The 15,692-nt window shown below is 48.8% G+C and overlaps 1 pseudogene; it reads right to left on the bottom strand.

The window, feature by feature from the left end:
* Positions 1–163: 163 nt before the first annotated feature.
* On the bottom strand, positions 164–4,335 carry LOC143651352 (putative solute carrier family 22 member 31; annotated as a pseudogene).
* Between the last annotated feature and the right edge of the window lie 11,357 nt (positions 4,336–15,692).

The raw sequence follows: 15,692 nt of genomic DNA, 5'->3' as shown, positions 1-15,692 counted from the left end.
CCCCCCCAAACCAGGGGCACAGGTGGCCATAGGGGACCCTGACCTCCAGCACCACAATGCCCCCAAGCAGGGTTTGCAGGGGTCAGCTGGGGGAGCATGGAGGGCTGTGGCCACAGCAGAGGAAGGAGCAGGGAGAGCCCTTGTGGAACCCCCTTTATTCCCCTTACATGAACAGCGTTGCTGGGAGGAGAGACCCCGCCCACCCCTGCGCTGTCCCCAGCGTGCCACCCTGCCTGTGGTGGCACCCGGCGGGGGGCCTCACAGGCCGGGACGCTGGGATGCTCAGCTGGGCACCCCTTCCTGGTGCGGGGGCTCCGCCAGGCCGGGTAGTGCTGCCGAGGGTCGCAGGCGGCCGCGCGGGGGCTGGGGGGTGGCAGCAGGGGCTGGTGGGCCTGGGGGCGCGGGCGGCCGGGGAAGAGCGGGCCGCGGTGGAGTTGCTCGGCGTCGGGCAGGCGCGGGGGCAGCGGGCGCCGGCGGGTCTCAGGCAGCAGCGCGGCGAACAGCACGTGGCGCCAGCACGTGGCGCAGGAAGAAGCCGCGGCGGCCGTGGACGGCGGAGAGGGGCGCGGCCACCTGGCCCAGGAAGCCCGTGGCCAGCACCAGGCCCAGGCCCACGCCCCTGCCGACAGACGGACAGACGGATGCCCGCCTGCGTCAACCCCCGGTGACCCGCCCCGGGGTTGCCCTTAGAGGTCAAGGAGCCCGGAAATTAGGAATAAATGAGGGGTTTGGGCAAGAGCTGCTCCACGCCCTGGTAAGAGCTTTACTCTGTAGCGAGGAAAATGGCGCCAACTTGCCCCCGACTACTACCCTGGCGAGGCTTTCCCCTCTATTCCCCCATTTGGCCTACATCACCTCCGACCCCGACCCCGCCTGGACGGGACCCCCTTTGAGCAGGTCCCAACCCCCCACCCAGGAGGAGGGCTGGGAGGAGTGCATAAGCCTGGGGCTGTCCGCCTGGCCCCTCCCCTGCCTGGGGGCTCCCCATGCCTTGGCGCTCACCAGGTCACCGTGGGCAGGAGCTCCACCGCGTAGAGGCAGCTGAGCACGGACAGGGCCTGGGAGGCCACGAGACCCAGCGCAGTGGGCGGCAGCAGGGCCCAGCCGGGCAGGTCTGGAGTTGGAGGGCACAGGCACCCGCTCAGGCCAGGTTCCTTCCCACCTGTTGCCAGCCTTCTCCAGCTTCCTGACCTCTGAAGGGTCCTATCACACAGTAGGGCTCTCCCATCGTGCCCCCCACTGCACCCTGTTCTGGCCTCCTCACCGTGGGGCAACTGCAGCCCACCCCCACCCTGTGACCTGTCTGGCCAGCATCCTGATACTTATCTCTATCAAGTAACAGCCTCCTTTGGGCCTCAGTTTACCCGAGCACACAACAAACTAGATAGTTGGGATAAAAGGAACGACGGCCACCCAGTCACCTCCCCTGGGCCGCCAGCTGGGGCTCACACTGGGTTCCTGTGAGCAGCAGCAGGGATGCTAGGCCAGTGGCCATGGTAGTCAGCAGCAGGACTGGCCGGTGTCCCTAGCGATCTGCTGTCAGGAGCAGGAGCACTGTGGCCACTGCCTCCAGGCCAGCATCCAGGAAGTAGGGCAGGTCCAGAGCTAAGGGACCAAACCTTCGCCCCCAACTCCACCGCTGCCCCCTTTCCCCTCCTTATGAACAGAATCCCAGGATGAGCCCATTCCGCCAGGTGATGCGGCTGTGCAGGAGCACAAGGGCAGAGTGGTTCTGGGGCTGGGGACTCCCTGCAGACAGCAGGCCCAGCTCTGTAGCCACGGGGACACGAGGGGTGGGGCCGAGGTCAGGCGCCTCTCTGAGCCAGCCTGGCCCATGCCCCTCCTGCCTCCTCAGGCACCTGGATGCCCCTCTCCAGGGGGTAGTCCACCTGTCAGGGATCGCCCTTCCAGTGAGGTACTGGCCTCCACAAAGTGCCACAGGATCTTCCCAGCTCGGGTCGGCTGCCCCAAGGCCAGCAGGCAACAGGGGGACTCAGGGAACAGGGCTGGGAGCCTGCGAAGGGGGTGAGGGTAGCTCGTGGCCCCTGAGCTGCACCTCCTGCCCCCACAGGGGCAGAGATCAGCCCCTCCCCAGACCCCGAAGGCAGGACACCTTACCAGGGCTCTCTGTGACCTGTCCCTGCCACACGGTGGCCCTAGCCCCACTCCTGACACTCACCCCCAAAAGAGCAGCAGGAGCCCAGTCCCCAAGGCACTCAGCCCCTTCAGGATGCGCCAGTCCTGGGTGAGCGCCGCCAGCCCGGGCAGCAGTAGCATGCCCATGGAGAAGGCTAAGTGGTGCAGGGTGTCGCAGAGCTCCAGGCCTGGGGTGGACACTGACAGACTGAGCTGAGGCCCCCACCCCAGGGGCTGCCCATGAACCCCAGGGCTTGCAGAGCAGTTAGCCACCTGCCACCCACTCCTGAGGTGGGGAACCTGAGAACCCATTTGACTAGGTAGGGCCACTCCCAGAGGCGCCCCCAGATCCCCCCGCGCTACTCACGAGCCACGTAGAACACAAGGAAGGCACCTGCCAGGGCAGACCCCAGCAGCAGCCACAGGGCCAGCAGTGCAGGGAAGCTGGCAGTCAGTGCCATGCCAGTGCCCAGGACCGTGGCCAGCACCAGGGACCCCACAAACACAGGCCGGCGGCCAAACCTGCGGGATGGCGAGGGACACAGAGGCTGCCTCAGAGTCCAGAAGTGTTGCTTCCTCCCCCGAGGGGCCTGGGCCAGGCTGTGGGGGGGGCCCCATCTCACCGGTCACAGATGGCCCCCAGGAGGACACAGCCCAGCAGCCAGCCCAGGAGGTGACTCATCTGCTCCAGTGGCCCCTTCCAGGCATCCTCACACACAAGGTCCCACTGCAGGAGGCCACCTGTCACCTGTCAGCCAGCTCAGGCCCCTGGGACCAGGCCTCTCCCTTTCTCCTAGCTGGGACACAGAGATGTAAGGAATTCCCAGCTTACCAGGCTGGAAGGGGCTCCAGAGGTTCTGCTCCACCCTCATCCCTGGAGAGAAGGGGAAACTGAGGCTCAGATATGGTGAGGGACCTAGGCGAGGTCACGTAGTGGGGCCTCCTGACTGGTGGTCTAAGGCCCCCAGGTGACCTGGTTCCCAGGAAACCTGGATGTCAGTTCCAAGTCTGGCCAGAGCATCGAGGTGGGCCCTCCACCTGATGGTTTCTGCTTTTCTCTAGCCAGGGTCTCACTCCTCCTGCTACCTGCCCCCCACCTCACCCCCTATCTGCTGCTCCAACCATAATTTCTACCTGTTGTTCCCAGAGAGCAGGCTGCACAGGGCCTGGGACTTTATAACACGGCCCACCCATCCCCCAGCCCAGGGACTTGGCTCTAAGTCAGGACTAAGAAGTGTGCTAGGGGCCCCTCCACTGTCCTGCCTGGCTGGGCCCTGTGGGTTTCAAGAGGGACTCCGGGAGTGGCCCTGAGAGCGCTCAGCTTTTTCCTGCCAAGAGCCCTTGAACTCAGCTGTGCCCCTCCCTGCCTGAGTTCCCACCTCTTTTCTCAATCTGAACATGCTGTTTTTGGTGGTGCTACACTAGCCTTCATTTCAAAATCAGATCACTTGGTAAAGCTGCAGGGGCACCAACTGATCCACACACCAAACGGGAGGGCGGGTTTAGGTGGACTAGAAGGGGGAGGGGGAAGAGAGAGGTCCAGCAGGTTTGGGGCCCCAAGTGGGCTGTAGCATGACATGTGGCAACCCTGCTCCAGTTTTCACACTAAGGATGGATCCTCCCAGGGGAGGGGTAAGGGGCTGTGAGGTAATGGCCGCCAGAGGGAGGAGGACAGGTCTTAGCCAAAGGGCAGGCAGGGAGCTGAGCCTGGGAGACACCAGACAATGGATTGCCCCTTGCAGCAGCTCTGCCTCCAGCCAGGCCTCCACACCTCCTCCCAGGTACAAGGTCAACCTTCATCAGCCTTGAAGGTCCACATGCTTCCCTGAACTCAAAGCCTGGGGGTCGATTCCAGACTGCTACTGGTGCAGGCCAAAGCCCAGCCTTAGAACATTCCAGACTCAGCTGCTGGCCCTGCCCTGGCATCCACCACTTTCTGCTTTCAGATCAGCTGACCACCCCCCATCCCTCCTCCCCCCACCCCCATGGCTGCCTGTCACTTGACCACAGGCTCTGTATTAGGCCTTCCCCAGGACACCCACTCTTTCAAGCCCAGGGACTGGTACCCTTGTCTTCAACTAGAGAGCTAGCCTGTGGCTTATATACTGGAAAGCCAGCTGCCCCTCCAGCTCACTACAGGGCCTGGGTGTCCACGGTGAAGTCAGGAGGGGCCAGGAAGTCCCATCTGTCAGCGGCCATGCCAGGAAGGCCCTAACCCCTCAAATGAAAGCCCCACTGACCCATGGTCAGACGAGCACGAAGGAGGTCGGGGAACGGGTGAGGGGCCAGAGATCCCCTGGCCGTGCCCTCCCCATCCCGCCCGTGTCCCCCACTTCCCAGCGCCGGCCGCCTGTTTCCCATACCCTGGCCGCGCACCTGGGTCACTGGGCCGCGCAGGAGGCCGGTGGCGGGCAACGCATAGTCCCAGCTGCGCGTGTAGGGCCGCGTGCAGTTGGAAGCTGGTGTGCTCGGACCGGGCCCAGGTTCCGGGTAGCTCAGCAGCAGGTAGGGGCTCCAGGCGTGAGCGGGCCCCGGGCGCGGGTGGCTGGCGCGGAGCAGTGCGGGGCCGTGCAGGGCGAGCAGCGCGGGGCGGCAGCAGCGCGCGGTCGGGCCGGCAGTGGTGCGGTGGCAGCGTCGTGAACAGCGGCTCGGGAGATCAGCGCCAGCCCCAGAGCCAGGCCTGACAGCCACGAGGCGGCGGCCGACAGCTGCCCGGCCCGGCCCCTCCCGCAGCGCACAGCGCCTCCTGCTTCATCCCTCGGGGCTGCGCGGGTAGCGCCGGGGCCTGGGTTCAGGGGACCGGGCTGAGGCCTGAGGGCGGGTCCAATAAGGAGTGCGGCGGGCCCGGGAGCGGGAGGGGCGAGGGCACCGTCGGGGAGAGCGGGAGCGCTTGGGGCCCGGGCAGAGTCGAGGGCGGCGGCGCCTCGGTCCGCGGATCTCCAGGGGTGCGGGGGCGCGGGGCAGCCCGAACCGTTGCCGCCCGGCCCGGTACGTTCCCGCCAGGGCCCCGAGCTTCCGCCCCCCGTTGTGGGACCTGAACGCTCGCCCCTGCCAGTCCCAGCAGCCGGAGAGATTGTCTGCCTCGGTCGGCAATGGCAGCGGGACGGCCCGCGGCTCCTGTGGACGCGGCTCCCTGGGGGCGTCCCGGGAGCGGCCCCTGTGGACGCGGCTCCCTGGGGGCGACCCGCGCGCGGCCTGGGCGTCGGGCGGCCCCGCGCGCCTGCTGCTCCGGGCGGCGGCTCCTGCGCGCCTGCGGCTGGACCTCTGCCTTCAGTCTTCTTTCCAGAGTTTCAAGCTAGATGGTGGGATTACCCCGCAAGAGGAGCGTGGACGCTGCGGGTCGGCCTGGGGTGGCGCCGAGTGTGAGCCGGCACTCAGGGAGCGGCTTCTCTGGCCCCTCCAAGGACAAGGTGCCTTGCGGTCCCTAGTGCGCTCCGCGCCAGCCTCGCCGGGCCCTGTAGGGACGCCTTCCCGATCCCCGGCTTCCTGCGCCCCTTGAACGGGCTCCGTGTCTGCCTCGCGTTGTTCCAACTGGCTTTTTTTCCTTTTTCTTTTCTTTTTTTTTTTTTTTGGCATTTAAAGAAAGCGACTGACTTTTGTACAGTTGGTTCACTTGGGAATTTTGTGCCTACTATCATACTATCTGCAAGTAATACCTTTGCCTCATTGCTTTCCAAACGGATGCTTTCGAAGGAGGTTCATTTCTTCTCTAACTGCAGTGGTCACTTTTTCCAGAGTGTCGTTAACGCACGTGGGTGGTTGGGGCATCCTCGGATGAGAATGTTTATCCCGTCACCATCGAGCATGGCGCCCACTGCTGTTTAGTCAGGTGTGTACTTTGTCATGTTAAAGAATTTCTTCTTGAAAATTGCACTTAGTCAAAAATAAAAAATAAAAATAAATAAATAAATTGCACTTAGTCATGTTTAATTATTGCATTAGTGGATCATATCTGATAGTATTTTATTTTTGAGGAACCAGCTCTTGATCTAATTTATCAATTATACTTTCCTTCTGTTTTCAAATTCATTAATTTCTGTTTCTTTCTTTCTTAACTCCAGGCTTGCGTTTTCTTCTGGCTTAATTTATACTTTTATAGATTTCATTTACACTTTTAAAGTTGAATTGAGTATTTAAATGCTTTCTTTTAATTTTTCTTGTTTAGTAATAAAAATACTTAGGGCTACAAATTTTCCTCTCAGCGCAGCTTTAGATGTGCCTCTTAAGTTTTAATGTATAATTTTTAATTTCCAGTTTAACCTATTAATTGTTAAGGAGGGAGTTTTCGAATTTCTAAGTGGATAGGTTGTTCCTGGTATATTTCTAGACATAGATAAAGATATAGATACATGCAAAATGAAAGTTCACAAGCACTGTGGTCAAAGTAAAATAAACCTGGAAAATCTTTTTTTTTCTTTTTTTCTTTTTTTTTTTTTTTTTGCAGTTTTCAAGAAATTTAAGTAAAATTATCTATGAGTCCAGATCACTGAAGCAAATCATATTGGACTGATTTATCAAGATCATTCTCCATTCTGTTCTCTACTTTGCCTTCCATGCACAAAGCGGTCAATAAGTTAATTTCCAAAGCAGCCAATGAGTAAACATCTTACCATTTAATTATGTTCAGATCTTCTATTTTAAATTATTTCTTTAAACAGAGGACCATTCTTCTACTGTCTTATTGTATGCTCCTTTTGAATATTTTCCAGGAACAAAATAACTGATCATGAAAAACATAATAGTTGATCTTAACATCGTTTGTATAAAGTTATGACAAGTATTGTATGATGGCACTTATTCATGATTAGCAATCCTAACATTATAGCCTATATGTGGTCTATTAAATGTTCCCTTGGCAACAGACATCATCTCACATGCTCATTATAAATTTTAGACATGAAAAATTGTAGCTTGAGAAGAAAGTGTTACTCTTTGGTGAGAATATGTCCCTTCTACAAAAAGGACAAAAGGAAAACACCTGAAAATACAGTACTGATAGTTTTATACACGGTTTTAATGAGGTTTAAACATATTCCAGGAGAATTACTGAGAAATATTTTTGGAAATTTTTTTGGTAATTTTAATTATCATCAATGTATAAAACTAAAATCTGTGTTCAGAAGGCATTATTGGCAGTGTTTTTCACAAATCATTGTTAAAAATCAGTATCTGTCTAACATTTTAATATTCCCTCTGCAAAAGAAACACAGACTGTTTATAATGCATCATTCTCAAAGTATAAGTTATTTCTTAATTTGATCTGAGTCCTAAAGAGCACCACTCATTAAAAAAAATTTTTTTAAGTAAGGCAGTGTGCTTGATAGGCTTCTGCTGAGTTTTGCCCCTAAAAAAGTTAAAGATCAACCTGCTAAATTTACTTATAGCAATAGAATTGCTGAAATAACAGATGAGTAAGCAGGCCCAGATTTTATTTGGATTTTTCAAGATCTAGCTATTTATTTCTGGCATCTGGGTCTCTTAAAGCTACCCACCCAGTGTACTTAATACGAAACATTAAACAATCAACAACTATGTGAATAATTTCTTCAAGCAGCAGTAATAAACTAAAAAAATTATATATAAATATGCAAAATGTGTACTCTTCATTCTCCTTCCACCCAAATTTAGCATCATGCTTGATTTTTCTGGTGTTTTTGTTGCCTAGGATACCAAACCTTTAATACAGCAAAATAATTTTAATAATGATAATTTTAAATAATATAATAGTAACAATACTGTCAGAGTGGGTTTCATGACAATTTTTAAAATGGCAAATGCCTACTCTGTGACAAGAATTGTTCTAAGCATTTTATGTGTAGTAACTGGTTTTTAGCAGATAGTACTGTTACAGAACACAGAGCAAATAACTTCCTTTCCATAGTGCACTTAACCTTGGTGACACTAATGGGAAGTAGGTAATGCTCATAAAGAAATACTTTACATGGTTACAACCTCTTGAGCATCCCTCAGCAAAGAGTGGTAATAACAAATTTGCCTTTCTTTGCATTAAGCTTGTTATCTTCTGCCATCTCCTTTTGCAATTATAATGAGTTTTGTTTTCGTTTATTCAGATGCAGAAGATCTATTAGAAGCTGGCTATTAAGCTTAGACTTAAATTCTTACCCCCTCGGATATAATTAATACATAACAAATGTGTTTTCTGCTTTAGAATTTTTTCCTCTCTCCCTTCTTTCTTCCATATTTTCTTTCTTCTTTTTTTTTCCTGCTCGTTTATGGTGCCCACTTTTTCTCTTCCTTTCAGAATAAATGTTGACATCTTTTCCCCCAAAATCTCCTTTTACCCGTCAGATCTTTTGTCCAAGAGCAGCGTTAAGACTGCCTAATGCACACCACATAACCCTTCAGAAGAGGCAGTGTCTTGAGAAGGGGTTTCCCTAAACCAGCTGCCAAGGCATTCCCAACCGTCCCGCCTCTCTTCCCCTCCTCTTCAGGGCGCACCCACCACTCCAAGCTCTCCAGCGCTACATTTAAAAAACTACACAACTCCCATCCCACCAAAGCAAAGCTTTCTAAGAGAAAACCACACAACACAGTGCCCCCAACCCACCGCCTGGAAGTGCAATAGTGCTGGCCAGACCCGCAGTCCCACGCCAAAGCGCGCCTCTCCCGTGCGTCCCCCCGGGTGCGTCAGGGCGCGGAGCTCGCGCTGGGCACCCGGGTGCTCCTGCTCGGAACACGGAATTGGCCAAGGAAGACCGAACCCAGGACAATTCGCAAATGCCCGGGCGGGTCTAGGCTGCTGGTAAACCGTGCCTGGTTCATTCACCAGCACCCAATCCCTCCATCACGGCTGCCGGGTCCCCTACACTTGGGAATTCCAAATCTCAAAGCTCTCTGTAAGATCGGGGGCAGCCGAGCATCTGGGAAAGGAAAGTCGGCTCAGGGCGGGGGCTGCCACAACTCCCAATCCGCTTGCAACGTGGCCAGTCCTGAATGTGACACACACACACTGAGGATGCCTATGTCCGCAGGGGCGGTGGGGGTAGGGGAACTGGGAGAAAGAAGGGCGCGGGGATTCGTGGAGAGAAGGGGTGCGAGAGAGTTAAAGCCCATCTCCGCCCGTGCCCGGGCGGGTCGGGGCGCGGGCCTGCTGGCCGCTTTGTTTTCAGCGTCCCCTGTCATCGGGGCGCACGCTGCGCGCAAATATGCCCCCCATCCCCCGAGTCGTCACACCCCAAAAGCCGGCCCCACAGCCCCCAGACCCCGGATGGGGGAGAGAAACTTGAAACCCGGGCTCCAGGAGTCAGGATCCTACGGTTTGCCTGTGAGGACAATCGTAAAAGCCTAAGTAATTATGATAATAAAATGAAAGGATCGATGTTATTTCGGCTTTCCTCTGACCCTTTGGAAAAAATTAGAATTGTCGTTTTCTGCCGTCCGCTAATATTTCCCGTGGCGAAGTGGGGGTGCGGGGTGGGGCTAGTGCTTAAGGTAGAGACCTCGAGGGAGGTGCAGAAAGCAGCGGAGAAAGGGACCCGGGTGAATGCAGTTTCCACGGCAACGGGCGGCGGCCGGGCGGGGCCGGAGCCCGCTGCCCACGGCGCCACTTCCCCGGCCCTGGCGCCCATCCCCCGGCCGGGCTCCCCGGGCTCCGGAGCCGGCTGGGCCACTTTCAGCGTCACCGCTTTGTCTTCCCCCTCCCCTCCCCCCGGTCCCCAAACCACTGGGACCCGGGGCCGGCCAGCGGCAGCAGCTCGTCTTGCGGATCCGGCGGCGCGGCCATGGCTGGCTGTCCTCCGGGCGCGGCGAGGCACTTGGCGGGGACGAGATGCGGTGGCTGGGCGGCTTGGCCCTCCCTGCTGCTGCCCGCGCCTGGACGCTGGACTTGGGGAGCCTGCGGTGTCTCAGCCCCGCGGCCGCTGCTACTGCAACTCGCGCGGATCCACTGCCTGCGCTCTTCCCGCTTGAGCTCCTCCTCCTTCCCCCTCCTCCTCCTTCTCCCGGCCCCGCCTCAGCGGCTGCCTGCGCTCCTCCTCCTCCTCCTCCAGTCGCTGCTGCTGCTGCTGCTGCTATTTCGCTACTCCCAAGCCTGTTATTACGCAGGTGAAAATGGCCTGCTTATTCCGAGTCCTCCTCGGCACATGTCAGCCCCAGGCCTGCTAAGGGCAGGCCCCCATTGGGGGATGTGCCGGGTCTATTTGAATCTTCCCCTAATTTGGGGAGGGGTAAAAGAAGAGGATCAGCAGGTAGAAGCAGCCCCCAGCTGAAGCATGACTGACTAGGCAAGCCACACTCTCAACCAACAAAGTTAAGCTGGAGGCAAAAAAGGGAAGCAGGAGATCTTAGGGCCACAGTTCAGATGGTGCCCACGCCCGTTGAGGTGTGGGTCTGCCGGGTGAGGGGTTAGAGACGGGCATTGGTCACAGATGGAAACAAGGGAATCTGTAACCCCGATTCTACGCACTTAAACTGCTGTTTCCAAAACCAGGCTGAAAATAACGAAGTACAGAAAAGAGCTATCAGGAAAGTCTTGGAAAAACCGCTCAACTGGATTTCATCTCTACCAGCCGAGGGCAATAGGATGTCAATAGGCAAGAGGAAAAGCTATGTTTCCTTTCAAAAACCCTGAGCCAAAGCAGTACAAATTATAAGCTGTTTTTGCAGAGTCAATTTTATTTGAAAAGTTGGGAATTCCAAGAAGCTTCTTTTTTTCTTTTTTCAACTCTAAGATTGGAAAGATGACCCGATGGAGGAAAGACAATCACTTACCTTGTGAAGTACTTTCCCCATATTTGGACCCATCTTTGCAAACAAGTCTTATGCTATATTGGCTCCTAAATTGTCTATGGAATGATGTTGTTTTAAAAAAAAATGAGGTTCAGTCCTACACTGCTGTTTCTCTAGAAAAGGTGAGGTATGGAGTGCAGCATAATGTGAAGCTATGTGGGACTCAAAGCTACCATATGTGCACTGAGGGTTTCACAGTTGTCCAATTGTATATTCAAAAGCCAACTTCAGACCTATTCATATACTCCTCAAAAATGTCAAAATTAAAAAGCCTAGATTCTTCTCATTGCTTTGTTCTACTAGTATGCTAATGTTCCAAACATGTTCCATGGTAATAATAAGTTAGAGAGAATGGGTTTGCTCAAAAGACAACAAATACGGCATACTATGTGTCAGATGCCCCTGAAAATATAATAATCATCAAATTTTACATTATTATCTCCCATAATGGGTATTTCATTCTCTTGATTGTGGTGATGATTTCACTGGTGTACATGTGTGTCAAAACTCATCAATTTGTTCATTGTACATATGTACAACTTATTGTATATCAAAATTATGCCTCCATAAAGCTATAAAAATAGTACCCCTCCGCAACAACGGCAACAAATTTCCTGGCTATGAAGGATCATCATGGATTTCAAAATCTTTCCATGGTAAAACAAGACGCTGTTTAAGAAAATTTTAAGATGGAAATTTTATTCCACTGCTATCTTTTCCATGGAGCTTTTGTGTAGTAACGGGGCACTTGTGAGCTTTTTTCAAGTCCATTGTTGAGAATCCTCTGAAGGATCAGAAATACCTGATAGAAATTTCTCAAAGTTTCATTATTGATAACATACCAAGAACACAGAAAAGGCTGATGATATAACTTTAACTGGTAATTGATGGCTGTTAAATATTTGAGAATTGTTATAAGGGTGTTACATACAGAATAACATGGAGTATGTTTTTTTCTCTAAGAAACCTAATGAAAGTCATTATTTAAAAATTGGAATACCTCTAAAGTTTCTTACCTCCCTTATGCGTATATAGATATAAATGTTGGGAATATGATCTCAATTGTTTCTCATATTTCATCAAATACTGATCGGTATTTTCACTGAGAATGTGTGAATGAACTAGTCAGTTAAATATATTTAGATTTTTACTTGTTAGAGAAAATTGATAATTCCATATTGATAACTTATTCTATTTTGCTCAGTTGAAAAGAGTTGTGCACAATATTTCAGCTTTAGCAGCTCTTTTACTATTAAGTTCTACCTTTAAATGTATAAAAATATTGATCTATTGGGGGAAAGAAATTTTCAGGTTTGTGCTATAGATTGAGATTACTAATGCTTTTTGGTATAATTTGCTTTGCATTTACACTCCCATAAAACTGACTAATGAAAATTTTGACAAAGTCAGCAATGGAATTCCAGCTTGAATAGTTACTTTAATTTACGAGTTGCTCTAAAATGCTTCTAAGCAAAGAAAATAGTGTTGGCATTTTAAAGTATTCTTAGTAAGAAGAGTTTAAACAAAAGAACTGTCAGATTTTGTCTTCAGTTATTGTTTTGGGTTTTTTTTTTTAAAGAAGTTTTGTTCCTCATGTGTAAAGAAGGTATCTGGAAAGGAGCATTTATTTCACACAAATTTCTTAACTTAGACTAAACCTTAAATTATGGATAAAGTGGAGTAGGCTCACGCAGTTCTCATTTTATGCTTACAAAAGTCATGTAAGCAGAATATTTTAATGGAGAATAATGGGATTTCCTTAACTGAATCACAACAATAACTGCTAACATTTATTATGACGGGTGCCAAGCACTGATCTAAGTGTGTTATATATATTAAACTCATTCTCATAATATTATGGGATAGGTACCTCAGGAAACTGAGGAACATAGAAATTAATCAATTTACATTATGTCACACAACCAGTCAGAGGCAGAGCTGAGATGTGAACCTAAGGTTTGGTATTATACATTTCAGTCTTAGTTAGGAAACAAGACTTTTTCATAATCCCATCATCCAGAAAGGTATATATCCTTCTAAACCACCATTTTTTTTTTACATAAAATGCCATCACAGTGTCTAATTCCTTATATTATGAACATCCTTCCATGTCAATTGATATTCATCTGTAATAGCACTGTTATTCAATGAACAGCACATTATGGAATTAATGGGAACTTGGTGTTTTATACATTTTTAATGCTATAAACAATATTGCAAACTTTCTTTAGCTAGGTGCTGGCATACATTTGAATCCATTCCTTTGTGTAACTTTCTATAAGTGGAATTCTCTGTCACAAGATAGGCACATTTTTAAGGCATTTAATACATAGTGTCAAATTGTCTTCAAAATTGGTTGAACTAATCGACACTTTCACCGGCCTACTTAGAGGGTGTCATTTCTTTCGATCCTTTCCAACACTGCACGCGCACACACACGCACATGTGCTTTTAATTTCCACAATTTGATAAAGCATATATGGCATCTCACAGTGATTTTAATTATTTATTTAATAACCAATAAGTTAGGAGATTTTTCAGGTGCTTCTTAGTAATTTGTGTTTCTTCATAACATTTACTGATATATAATTCACATAGCATACAATTCACCTTTTTAAAGTACACAATTCAATGGTTTTCAGTGTAGTCACAGAGTTGTACAACCATTACCACAGTGAATTTAAAAACATCATCATCACTCAAAAAAATGCCCATACGCATTAGCATTAACTTTCCATTAACTCTAACCCCCTCCCAACCCCTTCAGCCCAAAGCAACCACAAATCTTCCTTCTGTGTCTATACATTTACCTTTTCTGGACATTTCATACAAATTATATCATACAATATGTGGTCTTTTGTGACTAGCTCCCTTCACTTAACATAATGTTTTCAAGATCTATCCATTTTTTTGGAGCATGTATCAGTACTTTATTCCTCTTTATTGCAAAATAGTAGTCCATTTATTATATATATATACATTTATATAAATATTATATAAATGTATAAATATATATAATATATATAAATTTATATAAATATTTATATAAATATATTATATATATTACATACCGCATTTTGTTTATCCATTCATCACTTGATGGGCACTTGAGTTGTTCCCATGTTTTGGCTATTATGAATAATTCTGTTATGAGTGTTCTATATAAGTTTTGTGTGGATATGTTTTGACTTCTTTTGGTATATACCTAGGTTTAGAATTGCTGGGTAATATGGTAACCATATGTTTGGTTGTTAAAGGAACTGCCAGACTGTTTCCAAAGGAGTTGTACCATTTTATAATCCCACCAGCAATGTATAAGAATTTCAATTTTTCCACATAGTCACCACCATGTGTTATTATCTGTCTTTTTAATTATAGCCATCCTCATTGATGTGAATGGGTATCTGAGTGTGGTTTGATTTGCACTTTCCTAATGGCTAACAATGTTGAGCATCTTTTCCTGTGCTGACTGACCAACCATTTACATATCTTCTTTGGAGAAATGTCTATCCAAATCCTCTGTCTGTTCTAATTGGATTATTTATCTTTATGTTATTGAGTTATAAGAGTTCTTTATATACTGTAGATAAAAATCCCTTATTGTACATATGATGTGTGATTATTTTATCCAGTTCTGTGCATTGTTCAAATCTGTGCCCTTTATAGGACAAAAGTTTTGAAGTTTGATGAAGCCCAATCTATCTACTTTCTTCTTTTGTTGATTGTGCTTTTCGAGTTATATCTAAGAAACCATTGCTTAAACCAAGGTCTGAAGACATACATGTATGTTTTCAAGATCTACCCATTGTTTTACATTGAGGTCTTCAGTCCATTTTGAGTTAATTTTTGTATGTTGTGTAGGTAATTTGTATTTCTTATTTGTGAATTTTACCTTTTGTGTCCTATCCTTACTTTTATAATAAGATATTTTTCTTTTTCTTTTCTTTTACATTTTTAAATGCTCTTTATTTTACTTTTATTTATGTTGTAGATAAATTTCACATTTTATTGTCCAGCAATGATGAGAAAAGTGAGGCTCAAACATTCAGGGACTTCTTCAAAGTCACATGGCTAATGTATGGTGCAACTGTTACCAAAGTCTAAGCCTTCTGACTTTGTGCCCATGGTCCTTAATTTAAAAGTCCTAACACTATAATTTTTCAGTTTGTATGCAGTGCAGAAAGCTCAGATGAACTACAGACTTAGTCAAGATTAGTAATCACAACCTATATCCAAGGTGTTCAAGATTTAAGGTAAAAACACTGGCATCCAGATTAAGGATAAAAAAGGTACTCCACCAGTGTGGAGGTCAGAACCCTGGACAGCTCAGTGAGTGCATTAGACTAGAATACCAATGTTTTCTTCAAACTACTATCACTAAAACCCCAGATTGGTGGTTGGCTCATGCTTTATGAGGGTAATTCCAATTTAAAAGCTCTGGTCTTATTAATATGGGCTCAACCTTTCATGAGGAAAGGAGTCGTCCTATCTTCCAAAAGTCTATAGTCTTGGTCAAGTGACATGGCCTCATCTTCTGGACTGACAAATATGGTTTCAGGAAATCCCATGTCTCTGGAGCTTCTTTGGAATTAGGCCAGTCTGAGAGGGGATTGTTTTCTTTATTTCCTTTCTTGAGTCTTTTTATACCTCTATCTGCCTATCAAAATTTATGGAACTGGCCAGAACTGAGCATAAATGGAGTCCTAAAAGAATGCTAGTCAGATGCTCAAGTTTACATTAGAGTTCCAAGGACAGTTTTGAGGAAAACTGATGTAAAAGAGTTCAGGAATAGATTATATTGATAACTT

Source organism: Tamandua tetradactyla, chromosome 12 (assembly GCF_023851605.1).
Source record: "Tamandua tetradactyla isolate mTamTet1 chromosome 12, mTamTet1.pri, whole genome shotgun sequence".
Taxonomy (NCBI): Eukaryota; Metazoa; Chordata; class Mammalia; order Pilosa; family Myrmecophagidae; genus Tamandua; species Tamandua tetradactyla.
Note: the sequence above shows the minus strand (reverse complement) of the source record. Positions and strands in the feature narration are given on the sequence as shown.